Genomic DNA, 7,049 nt, shown 5'->3' with positions numbered 1-7,049 from the left:
GGTTATGTTATAGACATTAAAGTAAGTTATAACTGGGTTTCGCTAATACGATTGGAAAATATAAGAACATTACATTATTTCACTCACAAAGCAATGTCTGACTTCCTGAGTAGCAAATAACGAAGGAAATAATGCTATTTTGATTTACAACCACTTCACTTGTGTTTGTAAAATAATTCATTCATTGCGTGTTTACTTTGATGTGTCGGTGATATAATTAAATACCACAGCAGTACAAGTGCTTGTCTCATGACCAAGGTCATCAGGAGGACGGCAACTCTAAACTACAAGCTAGTAATGAACGTTTATTCATTTTACTCTATAGCAGATGAACAAAAGAACTGTACCCATTTACAGTGAAATAGGGCAGCTGAGCGAAAATTAAGTTTATTTGCCATGGGTCGATTCAGCAAGGTGACTCCAAACTGAACAAATATCTCTGTGTTCGCTTAACACAATAATCACAGTATCTAGTGACTGAAGGCGCGTTGCCCACTGGTTAAAGCGTTCGGTTAACGAGCATAATGCCGTTAGTACAGTTCCTAGATAGGGCAGCACTTTTCTTTTTCCGTTGTACAACCATACTCAGCTGAAAAGGAATATCTATTTCTTTACTACCCACAAGGGTCTAAACACATAGGAGACAAACAAGGACAGACAGACGGATTAAGTCGATGATATCGACCCCAGTGCGTAACTGGTATTTAATTTATCGACTCCGAAAGGATGAAAGGTAAAGTCGACCTCGGCGGAATTTGAACTCAGAATATAAACACAGACGAAAAACCTATTTCTTTACTACTCACAAGGGGCTAAACACAGAGAGGACAAACAAGGACAGTCAAACGGATTAAGTCGATTATATCGACCCCAGAGCGTAACTGGTACTTAATTTATCGACCCCGAAAGGATGAAAGGCAAAGTCGGCATCGGCGGAATTTGACCTCAGATTGTAATGACAGACGAAATACCGCTAAGCATCTCGCCCGGCGGGCTAACGATTCTGCCAACTCGCCGCCCAGCTTAAAAGGTGTATCATGCGAGTGCCGATGCAGCGTTCTCATTTCTTAGTTTTCATATCCTGGGTTTGTCGTCGCTGTATAAAGGAGTGGATGAGATGCCTATGTTAGTCCGTGACTATAGAGGAATCTAATACGATTAGTGAAAGCATGGTACAAGCAAAACAAAGCCATACGCATTTGCGAGTAATGGCTGAGGCCTTAATGGTATTCCATATTATTCATCTTATCTTTTTATTTTACTTGCTTCAGTCATTGGGCCGCGGTCATGCTGGGGCACCACCTTGGAGGTTTGATCGAACAGCTCTCCCCCATGTGTTTTGAAAAGTCTCTTTTGCCGACCCACTTTTATATATATTTTATTTTTCTTATTTTCAGTCACTGCACTTCGGCCAAGCTGGAGTTCCCCCTTCAACTTTTTTTTTTAGATCGATCATATTGTTCCTAAATGATTAGTTTGGTCTGATGCATATTTTATTTCTTTCCATTTGTGATCACTAAGTTATCTTTTTCACATACAGAGATGAAACTAAACATAGTTTACATTACAAAAAAATAAGCGCACGCGCGCACAGACACACACACGTACACACACACGCACATTTATAGAAAGCAAAGATGCCGAACGTTTGAAGTCATTCTCATCCTTTTCTTGGTATAAAGTTTGATAAATATGTACTCTATAGGCGTAGGAGTGGTTGTGCGGTTAAGTAGCTTGCTTACGAACCATATGGTTCTGGGTTCAGTCCCACTGCGTGGCACCTTGGGCAAGCGTCTTCTACTATAGCCTCGGGCGGACCAAAGCCTTGTGAGTAGATTTGGTAGACGGAAACTGAAAAAAGCCCGTCATATGTATGTGTATATATATATATATATATAATAATAGTTATCGCCATACTAATAGGGCATTCTTATAAAAATAAGAATAAAGCTGTCCGCTTATTAGCTCCATGAGGCCATCGCCTTAAGTTAGCTATTTGATACACAAACTGTATCCATATACCTTCGAACAAGGGAGGTCAGTCGCTCCACACTACTTGACCGGCAGCTACAGACGCGTTTCGGGGTATTGCCCCTTTTCAATGCAGCGTAGCCAGACCAGTAGGTGTCGCTTCTGACAATCTCTGTTCGAAGGTTTTATTTACCTAGCTTCGGTGGAATACATCCACTTGTTTTCAATAATAGAAATATTAAAATTACTAAGTCTCTCTAAAAGAGAACAACGGCAGCGTTCCCGGAAAATAATAGTTATCGCCATACTAATATGGCATTCTTATAAAAATAAGAATAAAGCTGTCCGCTTATTAGCTCCATGAGGCCATCGCCTTAAGTTAGCTATTTGATACACAAACTGTATCCATATAACCTTCGAACACTACTTGACAAACAGACACACATGCACACAAATACATACATATATATACATACATACACACACACACATATGCATGTTTGTGTGTGTCTGTGTTTGCCCCCCCAACATCGCTTGACAACCGATGTTGGTGTGTTTACGTTCCCGTAACAGCGGTTCGGCAAAAGGAGCCGATAGAATAATTCCTAGGCTTACAAAGAATAAGTCCTGGGGTCGATTTTCTCGACTACGGGCGGTGCTCCAGCATAGCCGCAGTTAAATGACTGAAACAAGTAAAAGAGTAAAAGAGTACTAAAATGTATTGCGTAATTCAATATAAAACTGTCGGGTTTAATATTAAATTGGTTTGATATATATAATGATATATATATATATAAAACATTAATACACACACACACACACAGACGCACATATATGTATATACGAATAAGTTTGCAAAATTAAGAGACGTACTTATCTCAAATGTATATATGCATAGATACATGCATGTATATTTGTGTTCATCTTTCGGTGAAAGGTGTAAACGTTGGCAATAGAAGCGGCAAACTGGTGCTTTCGAACAAACATTTCATGCATGATATGTGCTCTGTCCTAGTTCCAATAACCGCCCATTGTCACTCTTATGATCGTAAAGTGAATCAATGATTAGGTCATTGATCACAAAATTCAAACAGAAAAAAAGTCAGTCAATTTAATACAATTGAGCAGATAGAGATTGAAAAGAAAGACCAATAATATTTTGTTTCTGATTTAGACATAATTCTTTCATGCTTTCATTTGTTTCAGTGATTTGACTGCAGCCATGCTGGAGCACCGTCTGTAGTCGAACAAATCGACCTCAAGACTTATTCTTTGACTAGTACTTATTCTATCGGGTATCTTTTGACGAACTGCTAATTTACGGGGACGTAAACACACTAACATCGGTTGTCAAGCGATGGTGAGGGGGAGACAAACAGACACACATACACACAAATACATACATATAAATACATACACACACACACAAACATATGCATGTATGTACACGATGGGCTCTTTTCAGTTTCATTCTACCAAATCCACTCATAGGGCTTTGGTCGGCCCGAGGTTATAGTAGAAGACACTTGCCTGAAGTACCACGCAGTGGGACTGAACCCGGAACCACGGAACCATGTGATTGGTAAGCAAGCTACATACTACACAGCCACTCCTGCGCCAACAATCTGAGAGGGAGTGGTGGTGATGGTGATGAGGTCTAGTCGACTACATCGATTCAAGCACTTGACTAACGATTCTGCCCATCCACCGCCCTTACTCACAGCAATATTGTTTTCAAATTATGACACGAGGCCAGCAATACTGGAAGTGGGATATGTTGATTACATGGACCTTAATACTCAACTTGTACTTATTTCATCGACCCCGAAAATATGATAGACAAAGTCAAACTCGGCAGAATTCGAATTCAGAACGTTAAGACGGACGAAATACCGCTAAGCAGTTTGTACGGCCTCCGAACGATTCTTGCCAGTTCGCCGCCTTTAATCAGAGTAATATTGATAATGATGTTGGTATGAAGAGCTGAAATCCATCTCAGTTTAGTTTATTAATGACCGGCGTCTTTTTGATTTTTCTTTTTCTTATCAGTATATAGGTTGAATGTTGGGGCAATACAGAAATGATTTGTTTTAGTAAAAGTTATTTTAAACAAATTATATAATTCAGACAAGAGCATTGAAAGAGCGCAAACTTTCGCCAAGGTAACACCAACGTCCTCTCAACGATTAGCCGGAGGTGATTTTTAAAATGAGAATGTCTGAAATAAATTCGACTGTTCTTACAAACGAGAATACTAAAAATGAACCCGACTGCTCTCAAAAATTATGTTAAAAAAAAACTGGAAAAATAATCTAGAATCCTTGTCCGGAACTGAATTGATCCCAAAATCTAATCAGTTTGTACCAGTCACAAGACCAAACATTTCTGAAAGTTTCATCTGAATCCATTCCGCGGTTCTTGAGATATCTTGTTCGCGGACAAACAAACAAACAAACAAGCACTACTGAAAACAATACCTTCGCTAATGTGGAAGTAATAATAGGAAGAAGATAGTTAAGCAATTTCAATATTCGATCGTTACTATAATGTTTGTATTTGGTCCCAGAAATTGTATATTATAACTTTGAAACTTTGTGAAAACTAACAAGGCTATTTGAACATTTAATAACCTTCAAGGTACATGAATGCAAATCATTTGAAATTGAAATTATAACTAAAATAGCCGTTATATTCTACAGTGCGGATACATTAGAGTGTAAATAAATATTCATTAATCATATGCTGTTAGCAACTCAACGACATTCGTAATTATTTGCAAGATAACCAAATTTGATGTAATTATATTTGGTGGTTTAAGGAAATAAAATCTAGCGGTTTACCAGAATAGACATGAAACTACGTTAGAATTAATTAGATGATGGCTTTAATTTCTTTTCCTTTCTCTCGAAACATTCATATTTATAATTGTTGGTTGTGCACTCACTTTAGGTTTAAGCATTTTATGGTCATTTTATGATTAATTTCAGAACGCTAAAGTGGTTTTAAGAATTATTTGAATACCTTATTCCGAGAATAATTTCATACCCAAGATATCATGAATTATTTGAAGTTGAAACGTTTTGTTTTTTAACTATAAAATTATTTTTCTAATTAGATAGGCGTAAGTTATAAATTTTAAACATTGCTATGATTTTCACTGTTTCTCTGCAATCATTAAGTATCATTTCATTTATTAAATTAGAACCAGAATTTTGACAGTGAACTTGTGAACGTCCTATACGATTCTGTCAAGAGTTCATATGCTTACTTATTTTCCTTGCATTTCATTTTTAATTTTCTAACGTAATAAATGCATTCCAAATTTATTTGTAGAGTCAAGAAGAAGAGACAGTGGCCACGACCTTTAAGTGCACTTCGAGACAAGTGACATTAAGTCTGTTGACATTAATTGCATTTTTACACAAGTATCAAGTAGGGTTTCGCAACTATTTTCTCTCACGCCAAACATCAATTGAAAAAAAACGGACGTCCACATCGTGAAAAGATAATACGCACACAGAAACACACACACACACACACACACATAAACACTTTTATATTTATATGTATATTTAATAGAAGCTGTAATTAAAACTTATTGCACGTTTAAGAAACTTAATACTAACTTAACAATTCTGAAGTAAGTCGTACCCCACCTTCAGAAACTGGTTTACAACAACACTTTTATAACTGAGTATTGTGGCTATCTAAAAATCTGACAACCACTGCGTCTAATACCACGCGATAATTATGGCTAGAAAGCGCTTGGTCCAGGGACGTGTCACCGATGTAGGAAATGTAGGTAGTGCCTACCCTGAATAAAATAGATCGAGTGTAAAATTTTCCTTTTATGGCAAAATATGCACCTAATTCAATAAAATTATGAAGGTTGCTCTGATTATTATGGATAAAATGCAAAATATTTTATTTATTTTTTGTAGATTAGGTAGGCATAATTCGTCCCTGCTTTTCAATCTTAGTACTAAAGCTACGGATCGGATAGTACTGCTGTAGTACACATGCTGCGTATACTCCTACAACAACGTTTTCTTTGCGTGTTTTAAAGGCAGAAGTAAATCTTCCTCCTACTCAGCCACGCCCCTGTTTCGCTTATGTATTCATGTTTTTTACTACATAAACGTTACCAACTGCCTACCCTGAGTAATTACTCACGGCACGTGCCTGGTTTGGTCATAGTCCTGGGGTAAAACCACAAACAACCACTACAAGAACAAAAACAATATTAGTGAAATGTTCGTTTAAGGATGCAGGCTATCAGAAATTTTTCCGTGTCGAAAGAAATGCTTAAGGACATTTTTGTTCATCTTTAACTTCTGAGCTCAAATTCCGCCGAAATCAACTTTACATTTCATCCTCCCGAGGTCTATAAAGTAAATACCAGTTAAGCACTGGGGTCGAGGTAATCATTAGACCCCCTCCTCCGAAATTGCTGGCATTGTGACAAAATTTGAACCAATGATTTTTTTTCTTAACGCTATCGAAATTTCAGCAAGGAATATAAATATTCTTTAGTAGGAGTGGCTGTGTGGTAAGTAGTTTGCTTACGAACCCGTGGCACTTTGGGCAAATGTCTTCTACTGTAGCCTCGGGTCTACCAAAGCCTTGTGAATGGATTTGGTAGACGGAAACTGATGATAGTGTGTTTACGTCCCTGTAACTTAGCGGTTCGGCAAAAGAGAGCTATAGAATAAGTACTAGGCTTACAAAGTATAAGTCCTGGGGTCGATTTGTTCGACCAAAGGCGGTGCTCCATCATGGCCACAGTCAAATAACTGAAACAAGTAAAAGAGTAAAAGTGTAAAAGAGTAAAACAATACATGTACACATATTTTTTTTTGCATCGCGATCCTTTGTATCAAAGAGCATAGGCTCGAAACATCAAATAGCTTTCCATTCTTCCCGAGCGTTAACCTATTACACCTGCTTGTTGTTCCTTCACCTGTCTTGGTCTTTTGTTTTCTGTAAATTTGAACTACACACACACAAACGTCGCTGTGTGTTGAGACGCTTGTTCCTGACCACATGGTTACGAGTTCAGTCCCACTGCGTGGCAGATT

This window comes from Octopus sinensis, linkage group LG3 (assembly GCF_006345805.1).
Source record: "Octopus sinensis linkage group LG3, ASM634580v1, whole genome shotgun sequence".
Taxonomy (NCBI): domain Eukaryota; kingdom Metazoa; phylum Mollusca; class Cephalopoda; order Octopoda; family Octopodidae; genus Octopus; species Octopus sinensis.
Note: the sequence above shows the minus strand (reverse complement) of the source record.